At 41.2% G+C, this 20,477-nt stretch overlaps 1 pseudogene; it reads right to left on the bottom strand.

The window, feature by feature from the left end:
• Positions 1 to 14,727: 14,727 nt before the first annotated feature.
• Positions 14,728 to 20,477, bottom strand: part of LOC122241918 — a 28,087-nt pseudogene continuing 22,337 nt past the window's right edge.

The following is a 20,477-nucleotide window of genomic DNA, read 5'->3' as shown; positions in this document are numbered from 1 at the left end:
TTTGAAGAATGGGAAGTTAAACAAGAGAGAGAAAAGGGTCCCAAGTAGAAAAATCAGGCTCAAAAGTTTCAGGCATGAAGGCGTGCAAAAGCCTCTGGTTGGCTCCACCAGTGAATTCTGGTTCACCTGGAACAAAGGATGTGGGGAATGGAGGTGAGGAGTGTGAGTTAAGGCTAAAGATTCATAAGGGGTGATCTATTGCCCCCTTCTGAGATTTGCTTTCATTCTAAGGGAGGGTTAAATACTTAAATTGGGGATAAAACTGTCAATGGATGGGACGCCTGGGTGGCTCAGTCAGTTAAACATCCAACTTCAGCTCAGGTTATGATCTTGCAGTTTGTGAGTTCAAGCCCTGCGTAGGGTTCTGTGCTGACAGCTCAGAGACTGGAGGCTGCCAGATTCTGTGTCTCCTCCTCTCTCTGCCCCTCCCATGCTCATGCTGTCGCTGTCTCTCAATAATAAACACACACACACACACACACACAATCTGTCAATGGAATGGATTTTGTTAATAAAATTTAGATCTCATTCTTGGGCCAGGGCCTAATGACTATTCTTGAAATTACAATGTTCATGGCTTCTCCCCCATAAGATAGGTCTTTTCTGTAATAGTACGTTCAAGAATGACTCAAGGAACATTTTGCAGAGGGGCTTCTAAAATGACCTTGGAGAGTCCACCTCTCCAAGCCAGGAAGAAGTAATAATATTCTATACACCTGGAGCATTATTTTAGAAGTCAAAATTGAGCATCTTTTTCTTTCTAAATTTTCTTTTCAAACTAGAACAGGGTGGAGCCCAGGTTTACCCACGAACAGACAGCAATGGAACCAGACAGTTGGCCCCAGTGCAGCCCTACCACTGACCAAGCTTCAGTGGGTTAGGTGGGGGGAAAGACCACTGGCTAATGAACCCAGACACAACCAGCAGCCCTGGCTGTCCCATCCTGATTCCATTATCGCCTTATGGGCTCTTGTCCTTTTGCTGGTCCTCTGGTCCCCACTTAAGACTCCCCTCATGGTCATTTTCATGCAATGTCACCGTTTGTTGATTTATACAGAGCCGTTCTCTGGAGTGCCATCCCACTAAATGGTTTCACTTCTCCCCCCACTAAATGCGCTGACTTCAATTCCCAAGTCTTAAGAAAACACTGCTGGATGATGCTCCAGGATGTGGTAATTTACCCAAGTGAAACCCCACCCAGCCTGTGAGGCCCCTCTGGGTTGTCTGCAGACAAGTACACAGTGGGCAGAATGGGAAGGAGGCCAGGGGAGGCAAGGCACAACACAGGACGCAGGACTCAAGGGGATGGAAGAGGAAACAAAAGTTCAGTAGGGGAACCGGCAAGGCAAAAAGGAGAGAAAGGCAAGGGAAGGAAACAACAGAGAGGAAGCCAGGAAATTAGAAAAAGACCAAGTATAAGGAAGGCAGATGTGTGAGTGCCAAGTAGAAAGTATCTGCACATTTCTCAATAGGCAGCAGGGAAGTAGTGGGTTACCATGCTCATTCTGAAAAAAATAATTTTTTGCCCCAAAATGGGTTCAGGAAATTCCTCTCTATATACAAACTTGAACAAGTACTCTGGCTTCCCATGCCAATTCAGGCTTATGCAGACCTTCCATTTTCCCTTTGCCCCTATACTGGGCTTCACGGTGTGGAGGCAAACCCTGGAAACGGAATTGGGAAATTTGCAGATCACAACATAATAACCAGACTGCAGCAGCTAAACACTGGGCTTTGTCTCTTCTCCCAGGATCAGACACGCTTATTTAAGAGCCCTTTGGGGAAACTAAGGGCTGGCGTTTCAATTCAACTTAACATTAATTGAGTATTCTTTTGATATTTACTATATTATCAGTAGGTAAGGTTTTTTGCCATGAAACCCCAAGGATAATACATATTTGACATGTTATTTCTCTTGCAACCAAGCTGTTATTTATTCGGGGGAAGTGAGAAATGCCTTTTCTTTCTTTTCCATCCTCAGGTTTGGCCTTACCACTTATTTAAAATTTTTGAGCCAGCGTTTCAGAGTGAGTCATATTTTCAACGCTGCTTGTTAAAGGGAGATGCATTTTTCTTTCTCCACAAAACTTACTTCACTAAAAAGGAAGTCCTGACACATGCTACAACATGAATGAAACTTGAAGACGTTATACTAAGTGAAATAAGCTGGTCACAAAACGACAAATATGGAATGGTTCCACTTATGTGAGGTATCTAAGTAGTCAAATTCATAGAAACAGAAAATAGAATGGTGGCTGCCAGGGGCGGAGACAAGAGGAAAATGGGGAGTTGTTTAATGGTTACAGAGTTTCAGTTTTACAGAAGGAAAAGTTCATACACAACAGTGTGAATATATTTAAAACTACTGAATTGTACACTTAAAAATGGTTATGATGGGGGGCACCTGACTGGCTCAGTTGGCAAAATATGCAACTCTTGATCTCGGGGCTGTGGGTTCCAGACCCATGTTGGGTGTAGAGATTACTTAAAAATAAAATCTTCCAAAAAATACTTAAGATGGTAAATTTTATGTTATGTGGGTTTTTTTTTAACACAATTAAGAATCATATATATATATATATATACATATATATATATATATACACACATACATACATACATATATAATTCAAAGGACTAGGACATTAAATGTAAGGAAGTTTTAGAAAAACCTTAATTTCTGCTTTCATTTTCCTTATGTATATACAAGTGTGATATGATTTTCTAAAATAAATGCCTAAATATGCCTAAATAGGTTTTAATGAATATAAAGTAAAAATCCTAGGTAATTTTTAAAAAGAACTATTATGTGGCATGCATGGGCTTAGTTCAGCCCAATTCAGAACACTTCTCTAGAAAACACATTATCATAGATTTATTTCTAGCATTATCATTAATACAACTATTCTCAGTTTAAGCAGAAAAGGAATTATTAAAAGGATGGCAGAGGTAAACATGTATTTGTTTCTGCTTTTGAACTCCATTTAAATAACAAGGGATTTTTAAAAAAACACTTCATAGATCTCTAAGGATAAGGAGACCTGGGTAGATGCCAACAAAATTTTGGAATCTAGAGAGCATAAGAAAGAATTTAACTGACTTTAAATTTAAGTGCCTGTAAGAGTTGGGGAACAAATGTTAAAAATTTCAGAATCCCAAAAGACTTCATAAGTGAACCAATAATTGTCCTAGACAACTCTGAAGGAAGAGGTAAGTATGGGTGGAGCTCATAACAGAGTGAGTAGTTAAAAATCTGTAAGAAGTTTTGTTGTTTCTTTTTTTAAGATTTTATTTTTAAGTAATCTCTATACTCAACATTGGGCTCAAATTCACAACCCTGAAATGAAGAGTCACATCCTCTACTGACTGAGCTAGCCAGGCACCTCAATTTGTAAGAAGTTAAATAATTAAATTTTATTTCTCACCCCAGGGCAGACAAGAGATGGCCTCGTTCCCACCCTGGCAAAAGATGGAAAGTTTATTTTTAGGACAAGTTGAAACATAGAGGATCTGGACACGGAGACACTGGTCATGTTTTCAGTGCCTTATTAGATAGGGAAGTTAAGGAAGGTCTCTATGTCTCTATATTGAACCATGAGACCCCTCCTTGCTCCTCCTTTAGTTTCTCTAAGAACACACTGGCAATTAAGCTCGATCACCCTCTATCCCCACCCCATGGAGGTATATGGGAGTACACCAAGCTGGGGAAAGTGATACTGACTGTTGAGGGTCCTTCAACTACATGAATCTTTGCCAAGCAATAATGAAGAAGCTCACTCATTGAGAAGTCCTACATATATACACAGAGCTCCTGATAGAATGCTTAATTCTATATATGTTTGGAGGGCCAAAGATCTCAAGATAGTGGAGGGAAGACTGACAGGAAAATGAGATTCAGAAACAATAACAAAAAGGGAACTTAAAGAAAATAAGAACAATGCAGGGAGAATAAAAGGTTATTTTATTTATTTAATGTTTATTTATTTTTGAGACAGAGAGAGACAGAGCATGAGCAGGGGAGGGGCAGAGAGAGAAGGAGGCACAGAAGCTGAAGCAGGCTCCAGGCTCTGAGCTGTCAGCACAGAGCCCGACATGGGGCTCGAACTCACGAACTGTGAGATCATGACCTGAGCCAAAGTCGGACGATTAACCGACTGAGCCACCCAGGCGCCCCTGAAAGGTTATTTTAAAAATCACTATTATACTTACAGAATTAAGAGTTGATGTAGGGTCCATAAATAAGAACCAGAAGATGTAGGAAAGAGAAAATCCAGACTTCTAAAAATTAAAACTGTGATACTTTCTGTGCAAGAGTAAAATGGTGTATTTTTTTTTAATTTAATGTTTATTTTTGAGAGAGAGAGGGAGAGAATGAACAGGGGAGGGGCAAAGAGAGGGAGAGAGAGAACCCCAAGCAGGCTCCACGTTGTTAGTGCACAGCCCGATGTGGGGTTCAAACTCATGAACTGAGAGATCATGACCTGAGCCAAAGTCAGACACTTACCCAACGGAGTCACCCAGGTACCCTTTCATCTGTGTTTTCCTAATTGTTTTCAATGAGTGCATATTATTTCTACTATCCGAAAAAGCCCCTATGTTTTTAAAATTTTTTAAATGTTTATTTATTTTTGAGAGGGAGAGAGAGAGAGAGAGACAGCATGAGTGGGGGGGGGGGGGGAGGCAGAGAGAGAAGGAGACACAGAATCTGAAGCAGGCTCCAGGCTCTGAGCTGTTACCACAGAGCCGGATGCAGGGCTCAAACCCATGAACCATGAGATCTTGACCTGAGCCAAAGTCATACACTTAACAGACTGAGCCACCCAGGCACCTCGGTATATTTTTTAATCTACCTAATTCTCCAGCAATAGCTACCGCCACCACAAATGCACAATGACCTACTATAAAAGTAATAAGGTATCCTGCGAATTCCCAAGTACAAGGAGAGCACCAATAAGACCCACATGGTATCAGCAAGTGGCAGGAGGCAGTAGAAAACAGGCAAAGGGTCTTCTGGTGGCACTGAGCACCAGTAAACTCATTAAAAAAAAAAAAAAAAAAAAAAAAAAAAACAAAACTGCCAAAGGTACTTACTCCAAAATCTAAATGTCCTCAGTCAGCATAGAAAGCTAATTTAGCTTATTTTTAGAGCAGTGACAGAACCTGAAAGGGGTGCTAAGAGTGAAGGCAAAGGAAAGGTTAGGTTGTATGGGACAGTCTAGGCCCTATTAAGTCTCAGCAGTAACCAACGGAATCTCCTTTGCAGGACAAAGTCCCTCTCAGAGGAGAATCTACGGGGGTAGATGCTAAATGGAGCAGCACAGAGACACTGTGGAGAAAGGCAAGAGAAGATCCAGATAAAGTGGGGGAGGAGGCAGGTACTTTCAAAAAGCACAAGGCAATATATTTTTTTAATATTTTTTATTTTTTTTATTTTAGAGAGAGAGCGTACACACAAGTTGTGGAGAGGGGCAGAGCGAGCAAGAGAGAGAATCTTTTTTTTTTTTAATTAAAAAAAATTTTTATTTTTTTAATGTTTATTTATTTTCGAGAGACAGAGAGACAGAGCATGAGTGGATGAGGGGCAGAGAGAGAGGGAGATACAGAATCCAAAGCAGGATCCAGGCTCTGAGCTGACAGCACAGAGCCCAAAACGGGGCTTGAACCCATGAAATGTGAGATCATGACCTGAGCCAGTCAGTAGCTCAACTGACTGAACCACTCAGGCACCCAAGCAAAAGAGAGAATCTTAAGCAGGCTTCATGTTCAGTGTGGAGCCTGATGCAGGGGTCTATGTGGGGCTAGATCCCACGACCCTGGGGTCATGACTGGAGCAAAAATCAAGAATCACTCAAAGGACTGAGCCACCCAGGTGCCCCAAGCACAAGGCAATATTAACTCTTTATAACAGTAGAAAGGCCTTTGAGTTAGGAAAGCAATCCTGGCCCACTCTGCTCTCCTAAGGTATACCCTGTGGTGTACATGATTCATGAGTGACACAGAAAGCTGTGATGCCAATGAGGACCTAGTTACTCACCACCGATTCCATCACATTCTTTGCATTGGAAGTGAGTCACTAAGTCCAGCCCACACTCAAGGTAAGGGAAATTAGGTTCTACCCTTTGAAAGAGGGAGCATAAAAGAATTTTCAGACATTTAAAAATTGTCCTACAATATAAAAAAATTTAGAAGGTGAGAGATATAAATAGATGATAGGCAAAGACAAACCAACATCTGTATAAGGGCATTCCCTGAAGAAGAAATCCAAAGAAAATACTAAAACCTTTAATTCATAAAACTATTTCTGAACTAAAGACTTGATCTAGCATATTTAAATGGCATACAGCTGGGGCGCCTGGGTGGCTCAGTCGGTTAAGCGGCTGACTTTGGCTCAGGTCATGATCTCACGGTCCATGAGTTTGAGCCCCGCGTCGGGCTCTGTGCTGACAGCTCAGAGCCTGGAGCCTGTTTCAGATTCTGTGTCTCCCTCTCTCTGACCCTCCCCTGTTCATGCTCTGTCTCTCTCTGTCTCAAAAATAAATAAAACGTTAAAAAAATTTAAAAAATAAATAAATAAATGGCATACATCATACCTAGGAAAATCTGCCTGGAATAGATAACACCAAGAGATACTCAAGTAAAACAAATGAGCTTTAGAAAGAAAGAAAGAAAAGAAAAAGAAAGAAAGAAAGAAAGAAAGAAAGAAAGAAAGAAAGAAAGAAAGAAAGAAAGAAAGAAAGAAAGAAAAGGCAAAAAGACCAAGTCTTACAAATGTAAGAAAAAGCAATCAGACTGTCAGCAGACTTTTCAACAATAGTTTATTATTTTTCCTAGATAGTGGAATACATATTTAAAATACTCAAGGAAGAAAATGAGCCAAGGATTCTATAATTAACCAAGCTGAACTTCAGGCATACTGTTATGAACACTTAAGAATTAAGGAAATACTGTTGCCATGAACTCTTCCTGGGGAATCTTAATCTAGAGAATGATCTTTAGACAACAAAAGTACTTGAAGTAATATCAGCATAAGGACTAACTGATGTTGATCAATGAATATATATTTACCTGTGGTTCTAAGAATAACTGATATGTTCAAGGGAGACCAAGTATTTAATGGTTGTGTGCTCTGACATTCTGAATATTAAATTATTAAGCATATTAAAAAGAGATAGCAACTATAGGGGCTCCTGGGTGGCTCAGTTGGTTAAGGGTCCGACTTCAGCTCAGTTCATGACCTCACAGTTCGTGGGTCAAGCCCCACGTCGGGCTCTGTGCTGACAGCTCAGAGCCCGGAGCCTGTTTTGGATTCTGCGTCTCCCTCTCTTTGCCTGTCCCCTGCTCATGCTCTGCTTCTCTCTCAAAAAAAAAATAAATGCTAAAAAAATTTGAAAAGAAAAAAAGAAATAGCAACTGTAGTATAACAGAGTATGGTTCCTATATTATAGAAAAAACTAAAAATAAATAGCTACAATTAAAACTATCAGTAATAGCTTATTCTCTCCAGAAAGACAGAAAAAAAAAAAGGGGGGGGGAGGAATTATATAGGAAGATTTCCCAGAACTGGAAAGTAGGAGTTTCTACATTGAAATGGTCTCCCAAATAGTCATCAAAAGAATGAGGAAGAGGGGCGCCTGGGTGGCTCAGTCGGTTAAGCGGCCGACTTCGGCTCAGGTCATGATCTCGCGGTCCGTGAGTTCGAGCCCCACGTCGGGCTCTGTGCTGACAGCTCAGAGCCTGGAGCCTGTTTCAGATTCTGTGTCTCCCTCTCTCTGACCCTCCCCCGTTCATGCTCTGTCTCTCTCTGTCTCAAAAATAAATAAACATTAAAAAAAAATTAAAAAAAAAAAGAATGAGGAAGAAAACACCAGTATCAAAGCACTTATTCATGAAATTTCTAAACAATGACAAATAGAAGATCCTAAAAGCTGGTATAGAGGAAAAACTTAGGTCCATAAAGAAGATCAGGACTGAAATTGGCACTGGACTTTCTAGCATTAACTTTAAAAGCTAGAAGACTATAGAATAGTGTCTTCAAAACTCTGGGAAGTTATTTTCAATGTAGAATTCTACATTCCCAAGTAAACTGTCTTGTGGAAGGTAAGGAATAGAGCTTTTTGAACAAGTTAAGTCTCAAAAAAATTTCCCTTTCATATATACTTTCTCAGGAAGCCAATGGATTTTGTGCTCCATGAAAATGAGGCAGTTAGCGAAGATAAAGAAAAACATGGGATTCAGAAAGGAAAAAGATCCCAAGATATTTATAAAGGGAAATCCCAGAATGACAGGCACCAGGTTTAGGCTCAACTAGTCCATTAGTGGTCAAAAACAAAGGATTTTAAGAGGAATATTTCAGTTAAAAAAAAAAAAAAAAAAAAAAGACTGGGGCAGGAATGACTTTTTATTTATCTGGCCATGTTGGAGGGAGTTTTGAAGCTCTTCCAGAATCTGTGCATGAATTAGTAATAAGTAAAATAGAAAGTAAATTTTAAACTGCAGCAACTCTTAACTATAGAGAACAAACTGAGGGTTGTTGGCGGGGGATGGGGGGAGTAAGTATGGGGATGGGCTACATGCGTGATGGGCATTAAGGAGGGCACTTGTGAGGAGCACTCGGTGTTATATGTAAGTGATGAATCACTGAATTCTACTCCTGAAACCAATACTACACTATATGTTAACTACCCAGAATTTAAATAAAAACTTGAAACATTAAAAAAAAACCTGCAGCAATAATTAGAAACTATTAGTATCAGAAACTATTAGTATTAAACAATTTGTCAAAGTTTTAGGATCAATATACAAAAATCAGTTGAATTTCTATACACTTAGTAATGAACAATCCAAAAATGAAATTAAGAGAAAAATTCCATTTATAATAGTATTAAAAGAATAAAATACCTGGGAACAAATTTAACAAAAGAAGCATAAAACTTATATTCTGAAAATTATAAAACATTGTTGGAACCAATTAAAAAAATCTAAATAGGGGCACCTGGGTGGCTCAGTCAGTTAAGCGTCAGACTTTGGTTCAGGTCATGATCTCGCAATTCGTGAGTTCAAGCCCCACCTTGGGCTCCATGCTGACAGCTCAGAGCCTGGATCCCGCTTCGGATTCTGTGCCTCCCTCTCTCTGTTCCTCCCCCACTTGCACTCTGTCTCGCTGTCTCTTTGTCAAAAATAAAGAATAAAAAATTAATTAAAATTAAAATTAAAATTAAAAAATTAAAAAATCTAAATAAATGGAAAGGTGTTACATTTCCATGGACCAAAGGACCTACTGTGTTAAGATGGTAGTATTCCCCAAATTGACCCACAGATGAAATGCAATCACCGTCAGAATCCCAGCTGACTTTGTAGAAATTTATAGGCTGATCCCAAAATTCATATGGAAACTCAAAGGACCCCAAATAGCCAAAACAGTCTTGAAAAAGAAGAACAAAGTCGGAGGACTCATACTTCCCCTATTCAGAACTTACTAGAAAGTAACAATAATGAAGACATTGTGGTACTGGCATAAGAACAGACACATATAAGTGAATGGAATAGAATTGAGAGTCCAGAAATAGGCCCATCTAATTATGGTCAGTTAATTTTCAACAAGGTGCTGAGACCATTGAATGGAGAAAGAGAAGTTCTTTAAACAAATAGTGCTGGGACAACCATATCCACATGAAAAGAATGAGATTGGATCCTTATCTCACACTATTACAAAAATTAACTTCAATAAACCAAAGACCTAAAATGTAAAATGTACTGGCTGGCTCAGTTAGTACAGCATGCAATTCTTTTTTTTTTTTAATCTTTTTTTTTAACATTTATTTATGAGACAGAGAGAGACAGAGCATGAATGGGGGAGGGTCAGAGAGAGAGAGGGAGACACAGAATCTGAAACAGGCTCCAGGCTCTGCACTGTCAGCACAGAGCCCGACGCAGGGCTCGAACTCATGGACGTGAGATCATGACCTGAGCCGAAGTCAGACGCTTAACCGACTGAGCCACCCAGATGCCCCACAGCATGCAATTCTTGATCTTAGGGTTATGAGTTTGAGCCCCACACTAAGTGTAGAGATTACTTAAAAAAATATTTTAAAAAAAATGTAAGGAAAAACTATAAAACTCTTAGAAGGAAACATAGGAGTAAATCTTTGTGCCAAGTCTTAGATAAAATACCAAAAACACAAGTAACAAAAGCAACAAAGGGGAAAAAGTAGATCAATTGGACTTTATCAAAATTTAAAAGTTTTGAGCCTTGAGGGACATTATCTGGAAAGTGAAAAAAAAAAACCCACAATGGCAGAAATATTTGTAAATCATTTATCTGATAAGAAACTTGTATCTAGAACATATAAAGAACTGTTACAACTCAATAATAAAAACAGTAAGCTAATGAGTCATTTAAAAAGGGAAAATAATCTGAATATACACTTTTCCAAGGCAAACAGCCAAATGACCAGTAAGTACATGAAAAGACACTCAACATCATCAGTCACCAGGGAAACACAAATTTAAACTACGATCAGATACCACTTCATGTCCAGTAAGATGGTTAGAATCAAAAAGCCAGATAAGAGCAATGATGTGCAGAATTCAGAACCCTCATATGCTGCTGGTGGGAATATAAAATGGCACAATCACTTTGGACAATAGTCTGGCAGTTCCCGTGTGCCCAGCACCAGGAAAACATCAAAGCTCACACAAAAGCCTGAGAATCCAAGGGCTCTCTAAACATCTGATCAAGAAAGCAGCCTAAGGTAAAGAAAGTGCAAAGAGAATTAGAAAGCTCTAAAAGTACTGTCCAAATAGTCACAGAAAATAATGGAGGCCAACAGAGGTTTGAAACATCTACCCTCCTTTGGCCCTTAAGCTAGATGCTCACTGTAGCTCATCCCAACTGCATTCCTTATGCTCCCTTTACAACTTTCTCAAAACAGTCTGCAGCAATTGCCTTATAGAAGAATTTAATGGGACAAACATTCGTATCATGAGCACCTGTATGCACATTACACAGAGCTGAGTTCTGACAAGCTCACTTGTGATGAACTTATCCTCCTACAGCTTCTAATGTTCTTAACATAAGGAACAGATAAACAGAAGGGCACATGCTTTAACAAAATGCAGAAGTGGAGAAATACAGTGGTTTTATTCTTGGTGGAGAAAAAACAAGAGCAAGACCAGGAATGCGGCACTAGATAAGTATAGGGTTTTCAATTGCTAAAGTGAGAGCTGAAAGGTTTTCAAGAGCAGGGCTCTCACTTGGCGTCAGTTCCTCTGAGCTGTGGTGTGACGAGCGCCATGAGTTACACGCTCAAAATCTTCGACCCTCTTCCAGCAGCTTTTCCACACTGCAGAAACTACAACTTACAGTGTCACTTCCCAGCCTCCTCTAAAGCTAGGTTCGGTTGTGATCTAGGTCCTGCTGATCCCTCGCATTTGTGCAAGTCTTGAATTTGCAAGTGAGGTGCTTGGGGAGAGGGGCAGGTCATGCGACACCCAATTTCCTGATGTGTATGGTTTTGAGCTAGCAGCTGCGGCAGCAGGTTCCAGTTTCAACAGGTGCAGTGCATCCACACTGTGACAGGGCAGCAGCATTCTTGGTGGCCCAGTTATGTGGGGTGGCTTTAGGTTCTTCCTAGAAACACAGTAGAGAATCCCTTTCTCCATGATTCCATAAGCAACTTAATACCTGTAACAAATGCCTTTCTACCAATATAGCCAGAGCTGATCCTGGTCTCTGCAGAGCAGCCCTGCCGGGTACCTGGGATGGCAGAAGGTGATGGTAACTTCTGAAGGAGTGGGAGACACCACTCGTGACCTCATGACAGGGGTACATGTTCAATCTCTCAACTTGCTTCAGGCTCTCCCAGCAAGGAAGAACTCCATGCCACTCTAAAGGGCTGCTGAGGTAGAGAAAAGGATTTTATAAGAGTGATGTATGACCAGTGTTTGTTTTAAGGATACCCAAGTAAATTTAGAATAAGTTATTGAAATCATTAACAAAGGTCACAAGGACCCATCTCGTGTGGTTTCTCTGTGTTTACAAGCATGGTGGACCATTCCCCCACTTTCTCTTGTCCAGCCATGCTGGCCTTTTCTTTTTCAGGTTCACTATGCGCTTCTCTGCTCAGGACCCCAGCCTGGATCATTCTTTAACTGGTAACTCCTACTTGTTCTTAAATCAGTCCCCCATCAAATCTCAGACCTAGGATGTTCATGTTATGTGCTCTCTTGACATGCTCCACCTCCCTTCGTAATGAGTCACAGCCAGAATTAAATACTCATTTATGGAAGTTAAAAATAGATGTCTGCCCTGCAGACAAGAACGTCTGTGAGAACAGGGGCTTTGCCTTGTGTGATAGTATATTCCCAGTGTCTAACGGTGCCTTCTTTGCACATGGTTGGTACTCAATATGTTTAGCTTGAGTGAATGGACTCCATCTTCCTGGTTCAATTTCGTTGAATCTCTATCCAAACCCCTGCTCCCAGAGTGTTTGCAGCAAGGGAAGATAGCTTGCAGAATTGGCCACGGGTTCCTAATGCTTCTGCCTGGGTGTGACATGCATCCCTTCCATGAACGTTTCATTGGCCAAAGCAAGTCACAAGGCCATGCGTATTCAAAAGGGTGATCAGGAATGGGTGGAGAACTGCAAACATTCGCCTGTTGCATCTCCCTGTCCAAAAGGCTAACCTGAACGTTAAGGTTGGGATAGAGAGAAAAACTGATCAGTCTATATGTAGTGGCTTGAGTTTTACTTCCTAAGGCAAGCACACTGCATTCTTTGTTCTGAGGCACATCTTTCCCATTTCACTTTTATTGTTATGTTCTCTACTGGCTGATGTGCATTCATATCTTGGCAGTCCTAAGCTCAGGGCTTTACCAGAAATGCCCCTGTGAAAATGAACTTTAGGTCACTAGCAGAATTTGCTTACCCAAGCTGGTTCATCATCTATTCATTGCCTTAATGAGGACAAGCAGATATAGTCCCTTTGTTACACATGAACCATGGCTGTATTGGTGCTTTCATTCATTTGCTTCAAAATTAGCTGTTCTTGGGGCTTTGCAGAAGGGGGCCTGCAGCAACAATCAACCACACATTTATTGAACATCTGTTACCCATAATTCCTTTACCGGGTATTGAGAGGTACAAAAAAATATAATTTATGGCTCTTGTCTTCAAGGAACTAACTCCAGCTGAGGAAACAAGATGTAACACCCCCGCCCCCAAATATTACCTAAACTTACAGCCTGTATGTTTAAACACAGACTCACTGGTGGGGCAATACAAAGAATTTCAGAGGCAAGAATGTTCCACATAAATGGTTGTGTAGTCAGTGTCTCTGTGGGATGTGGAAGGTGAGCTGGGCTGCAGTGGGGGTGGGTGTAGGTCTCAGCAAGTGGAGTATGGGTCTCCTTGCTAGGCCTGGGCTTCCCTAGGGAGAGCCTGAGAGAGGAGAGAAAGGACAACCATCAGCAACAGCAATGCGGGGAGAGCATTTACCATCACTGGATGCAGAGAGGACACTGCCAAAGCAGCGAGGAGGAAGGCTGAAAGCAAAGACTTAGCCCAGTGGTGGCCTCCAACCAGTCCAGTCATCTCAGTCTTGACATCAGGTCTTCCTCAGGTCATAACTGCACTCCAGAATCCAGAAATGCTATGTCTTCTAGGAAGTCCAGCACTGGGATGAATATCTGAATGCCAAGCCACATCAAACATCTTTGTGTTGTGTCTGACCTCCTCATAGCCCACAGCTGCCCTGGTCATTGCTGCGACAAACAGGCATGTGCAGGCCTAACCTGACATCACTGCCTTGGCTGGACCCAAGGGCTGTTCTCTGCTCTGGAGCCCCTCTGCTGCCATCTTTAAAGATGCTAGAGGGGGCGCCTGGGTGGCTCAGTCGGTTAAGCGTCCAGCTTCGGCTCAGGTCATGATCTCCCGGTTTGTGGGTTCGAGCCTTGTGTCGGGCTCTGTGCTGACAGCTCAGAGCCTGGAGCCTGCTTCGGATTCTGTGTCTCCCTCTCTCTCTGCCTCTTTCTCACTCACGCTCTGTCTCTCTCTCTCAAGAATAAATAAACATTAAAAAAAAAAAACTAAAAAAAAAAAAGATGCTGGAGGAAGCTGCCCAGACATTCTTCTATGGGTGCAAGCCTGGAAATGCCAGAGAGTTAGCACCCCTGGAGTTTCCAACTTCAGCCAAGAGGGAACTTGGAGTGGGCATGCAGCCCATATATGCTTCCCTCTTCTGTCTCTGGGACTGACAATTCTGAAGGTGTTTTACACATTTCCTCAGGGGGTCCCCAGAGGAAGTCAACCACCATTGCCCTCTTTTTCTGGACTGGCTCTTCCTCCCTTTCATCTTCCAGGTCCCAAAATAAGTAAATCCTCATGCCCAAGTAAGGACACGTCACCCCCAAAGCAAACTCTTTAAACTTGTTTACATACTTCTTCATTAAAGTATTTGCCCCTTTGCTTCAGGGTTAATTATTGAGATTTAAAAAAAAAAAAGAAAAAGAAAAATTGATTGCACCTTGCTCTTATAATTTAATAAGCTATTTTGGAAATCTTTTCACATTAGTACATATATATCTAATTTTTAAAATAGTATCCATTTAAGGAATATCATTTATACAATCAGTTCTCTATTCACTCTTACGATATACTTCAACGAATATCTTTCTTGTTGCTGTTATTGTCATATGATCCTTTACTGAAATATTTCCCTTTGTAGTTCTTAACTAGTGGGGCATTCCCCTCCACCACTGTTGATATTATCTGTGATGTTGAGGGTGGTGGCCATCAAAATTGCAGGCAATGGATTGGGACGTCCCCAGGATCTCTTCCATGGTTCCAGAGAGATCTCTGGTTAAAGATCAGTGCCACATATGTTGGGCAATGTTGACAGTCTCATCAAAAGTGATATTTCCACTGTGCTTAATGTTTTTCTACTTCTTTCTGTCTCTTGGTGGTTCCTTGAGGGCTTTGATAATCAGGGCAGAGGCAGAAGATAACACTTCAATCTGGGCCTGTGTGTCCTGAATGGCCAGAAGGGTCTGTAATCCTCAGGCCCTTCCAATCACTGGTTGCCTTGATGATGTCATCACCAAACTTTTTAGGAGACAGACCCAGGGGGCCGGTCTTGGGGGCCAGGGCAGACGAGGCACCAGCTTCCCCACAGATGCACCTCAGATACATGACTTTGATCTCACTGAGGTTGACCTTAGGTGGCACAGTGGGGGTGGCTGCTGTTGGAGGAACCCAGAATCAGGACAGCTGGAGACAGCTGAACCTTTACCTCCTCCTCTGAGCTGAAAGCCAAAAGCCCAATGGACATCTCTATGTGTGTATGTGTCCTCTTTTCCCAAACCGCCCTTAATCTTCATTTTAATGTGGTTTCTCCTGAGCAAAATATTGGGAGAAATATCCTAGCCTGTACTTTATGAGGATAGGCCAGGATGGATAGGCTTCAGGCAGTCTATCTAAAGCTGAAGTAGTAGGGAGTTTTGCAGGAAATACTAATGTGCTTTTATACTTGTAAGAGTTTAGCCAAATGAGATGCTAGAACCATCTGCACAAGAGACTACCCTCACTTCCGACACTAGTTACAAGTTCAGGGTTACCTAAAACTACCCCTAGGTTTGATAATTTGCTAGAAGAACTCACAGAATTCATCGAAAGCTCTTATGCTATGGTTATGCTGTAACACAGTGAAAGGGTACAGACTGAAATTAGGCAAGGGACGAAGTACCCAGGGTAGAAATCAAGAAAGTAGAAAATGCTGAGCTTTTGTCCTCTCCCCCTGGACTCATGACACTGTCACTTCCTTGGCATTGATGTGAAACAATACACAGTGAGTATTGCCAACCAAGGAAGTTTACCCAAGCATTGGTGTCCAGAGTCTTTATTAGGGCCCCATCCAGTGGGTGATCTCAAGTTTGAGCCCCTCGGGAGTTCAACTTATATCACACGGCTCAAATTCCCCAACCTGTATCACACTGTGACTCTCTTGCTCAGGCCCCCAAGCAAACAAAGACACTCCTATCAGGAGGCTGAGGACAAAGGCTGGACCTCTTTTTGGAGTAAAGGCTAGATTCTTCACTACGCAATACCAAAAACAGAATTGATTCCATTACACGTTTCTGGGAAACATCTAATTAATAATGTCCAGTTTCTCTCCTGAGAATGTTTTTTAATCAAACAAATAGGAACAACCATCAATTGACCCAATAACAAAAAATGTCCTTGGCTCAACATATGGCAAAGAGAAAATCATGCCAAGACCCTGGTCAAATGATCCCCCTAAATTCACTCTCTGCCCAAACATGCCTCCAATGGCAAACAGCAAGCTGCATTGGGGCCACATATCTTCCCCGTGGTCTGGGATCTTTGTTTATTTTAAGGGAAATAAAATCCTTATGTTTTGGGGCATTTACGCTTAATTCACTGAAACACTTCACAATGGAGGGGTGTCTGGTTGGCTCAGTCGGTTAAGCAGCTCAGGTCATGATCTCTTGGTTCGTGAATTTGAGCCCCACCTTGGGCTCTGTGCTGACAGCTCAGAGCCTGGAGCCAGCTTTGATTCTCCGTCTTCCTCACTCTCTCTGCTCTTTCCCTGCTCATGCTCTGTCTTTTTCTGTATCAAAAATAAACATTAATAAAATGTTTTTAAAAGAAAATTTTCACAATGGAAATTTTCTGGTTTTCTCTTTCTTTAAATCTTGGTGGGAAAAGCGTAAAGAAGATTATACCAGGTACTTCAAGCATTTGATATAACCATAAACCTAGTGTCAGGCCAGGAAGTCGTGAATAACAACACTGGTGTTAATGATATCCTATGGACCATATTCTTCCAGACCTTAAGTACTCACATCACACCATATCCACAAAGCTTTCTGGGGCAATTCCAGACAAAAGTTGTCTCAGTATGTTTGGGCCACTCTAACATAATACCATAGACTGGGTGGCTTATAAACAGAAATTTAGTTCTCATGGCTCTGGAGGCTGGGAAGTCCAAGATCAAGGTGCTGGCAGGCAGATTCTGTGTCTGATGAGAACGTGCTTCCTGGTTCCCAGAAAGCCATTTTTTCACTGTGCCCTCACATAGCAGATAGGTCTAGGGAGCTTTATGGGGTCATTTTTCAAAGGACACTAAGCACATTCATGAGGGCTCCACCCTCATGACCTAATCACCTGCCAAAGGCCCCACCTCCAAATACCATCACATTGGAGATTAGGTTTCAACATATGAGTTTTGGGTGAATGCAAACATTCAGTCTGTATCAGAAGGGATCTCTCAGCCTTTCGAATGCTCTGCCACACGTGTGATCTGATCTAATATTACCTGTGTGCTTATCTCTTCAACTAGAGTGTTAAACTCCAGAGTTGGAGGGCACCTCATACCTTGAAATCCATGCTGCACATTGTCCAGCTCAGCACACTTCCATAACAGCTTAGGAGAGCATATAGTGGGGCTTCAATAAACATTTGTTGATGAAACAATTTATATTTTTGTAGCTTCTTTTGCACATGTTTATTGATTTGATGCCGGGCAATGCATATTGTAACTTTGTCCTAGATTTGAAAAGTAAGGTCCTTTACCCTCTGTGCCCTCCCCCCCGCCCCCACCCAATTCTCTGGCTGCAAAGTAGTGTACCACCAGTTCCAGTAAGGCCCCCCAGAACGAGCATTCTCTACTGTCAATCACATATCTTCTGCACTACATCGACAGGGTAAAGATTACACGCGATTGAATGGAGACAGAAGCAATCTGAGAGAACTCCTGGAGAGTGGGAAAGGAGGGATTTTGCCAGGAGGATTTTGCTCTGGTTTTTTAATATATTTTATCCTTTTCCCCTTACTAAGACAGTATGCAATTAACCTCAAGAACCAATGCACAACCAAAACCTATTGATGTTTTTTTTTTTTTTTTTTTTGCTGTTTTTCCTCAAACAGGCTTTATGTAGTATATACATTAGATGAAGTTAGACCTTTCCTGGAGGTGCCCTCACAACCAATTCCTACATTCTTTGGCCAGGAGCAGTATCATTTAAACAATACTGGGTTTCTGCTACATAATTACTTTAAATTAATCCACCGGTTTGGGCATGACCAGGAGACCATGTTTTGCCCTAAAAGAACCCTTAATGACTAACTGTTGTTGTCTAGGAAAACAGTGGAAACTCTGTTGCCATTCAAGAAATATGTGGTCAGGGGACTGTTCCCTTGCTTACTAAACTCCCTGGTGTTTTATTTAGTGGGTCAATTTTCAGAGTAGTCTCACCATAATAAAGATTTTTTAAATACAGTATTAGATACATTTTTTAAGGCTCGGGGGCAAATATTAACTGTGTATGTATGTATGTGTGTGTATACACACACACACACACACACACACACACACACACACGTTCCTTATAATCTCTGGCCCCATATCCATTTTTTTCCAGCCTAACATTTCTGAGGCTCCAGCTGCTTTCTCTGGTAAATATTTTGTAAAGCTGGGACAGTTGTTGACTCTTTTTCAAAGGTACTCTCCTAAGGCAGGATAGATTTTAATCTGTGTGCTATGACTTACATGTGGTCCTGTAAGACATGGGCTCAAAGTTTCTCGCAGGGAAGAGATTTGGGGCCAAGAAAACCTCTTCCACCGAGGTCCTTGAAGTGAAAGCAATTTTCATAACAAGGCTGAGAGATTATTTGCCTGCTTCCCTCTCAGACTCACATGACTGTGCAGTGGAGTTTGCCAGAGACTACATGACATGTGGTGTCACGACAGATGGAACAAGAAGCCAATAGGAGAATCCAGCTGGCTTCTTTTAAGCCAGACACTACAGAGGTTGGCAAAAATTGAAAACAGTGTCATTCTTCACACTGATTTTTTTTTTGAAAAAATATGGTTCATAAAAATATCTTACACTGACATGTAAAGGGTTCATTATTTTTTAAATGAATTGATAAATATTTTTTAAAACTCTTTACTGAATTTCTAATACAGTAAATATTGATATACATACCCATTAAGCAAAAGTTTTTTGAGGCACTCAATACATTTAAAAAAAAAAGTTCTTTAACACTTATTTATTTTTGAAAGACAGAGAGACAGAGCACAAGCAGGGGAGGGGCAGAGAGAGAATGAGACACAGAATCTGAAGCAGGCTCCAGGCTCTAAGCTGTTAGCGCAGAGCCTAATGTGGGGCTGAAACTCACTAACAGTGAGATCATGGCCTGAGCTTAAGTTGGACGCTTAACTGACTGAGCCACCCAGGTGCCCCTCAATAAGTAAATATTAAACAGCTCATCAAAGCAATTGAAGAAAAACATCCCTCAGCTTAGTAATGAAGATGGAGGAAACCAGAATATGTCAGCCTAGAATATGCCTCTGTGAGCTCTTACGTTGAGCTGGGGCAATTAAGCAGCAGCAAACACAGGAAAACGCTCTACCTTCCTCCTTTTCTGCCTAAGGGCAGGATATCAAGTCTCCTTTACTGGGATGACTAGACTCTCATCAGCCCAGAGCCAGCACCAGAGGAATCTGCCAACAAACCCAATTCCACCAGCTTCCTTCCCTCAGTTTGTCGCCCTTGGAAGGCTAACACAGCTTTCCTTTGTCCTGTCATTTCTTCACACATTTATTGTTCTCCGTTGAAGATGCTGCACAAGCAGGAGTTCTAAGCCACCTTTTTTAGTTTCTCTTTTTCTGAGTTTCTTCCATGCATATATGAGATACACATGCTAGCAGACTTGGGTTTTTATTATTATTATTATTATTATTATTATTATTATTAATCTGTCTTTGTTACAGGGGCCCCAGCTAAGAACATAGAAGGTAGAAGGAATGATTTTTCCTCCCCTACAAACATACCTAGTTAGGCTATGGGAGTGAGGAAGGAAAAGCACAAAATAAGAACTAAATGCAAATGATTTTTTTAATTAATCAATTTTAATTTAGAGGAGACAGCACAAGCCATGACAGGGACCCTCTGTCCTAAGAGAAAGAGGAGAGAGAGAAAGAATCCCAAGAAGGCTCCATGCTCAGCAAATGCAAATGATTTTTAATAGTTTTGAATGTTTGTTTATTTTTGAGAGAGAGAGAGACAGTATGAACAGGGTAAGGGCAGAGAGGGAGGCACAGAATCCAAAGCAGGCTCCAGGCTGAGCTGTCAGCACAGAGCCCCATGAGGGGCTGAAACTCACGAACCGTGAGATCATGACCTGAGTCAGAGTTGTATGCTTAACTGACTGAGCTACCCAGACACCTCCAAATGATTTTTGTATTATTTTGGTATTATGCTATATTTGCATGCATACTCAACTATAATTCCATCAAAAAAATTTAGTTTTTTTATTAGCTTCTTAGGGGTGCTTTAATCCTTTTGTTTTGAATATATATTTTTTCCTTCCCCACTTCTGTTGAGGTATATTTTAACATAATAAACTGCACATATTTAAAGTGCATAATTTGATGAGTTTTGACATATGTATATA

This window comes from Panthera tigris, chromosome C2, assembly GCF_018350195.1.
Source record: "Panthera tigris isolate Pti1 chromosome C2, P.tigris_Pti1_mat1.1, whole genome shotgun sequence".
Lineage (NCBI taxonomy): Eukaryota > Metazoa > Chordata > Mammalia > Carnivora > Felidae > Panthera > Panthera tigris.
Note: the sequence above shows the minus strand (reverse complement) of the source record. Positions and strands in the feature narration are given on the sequence as shown.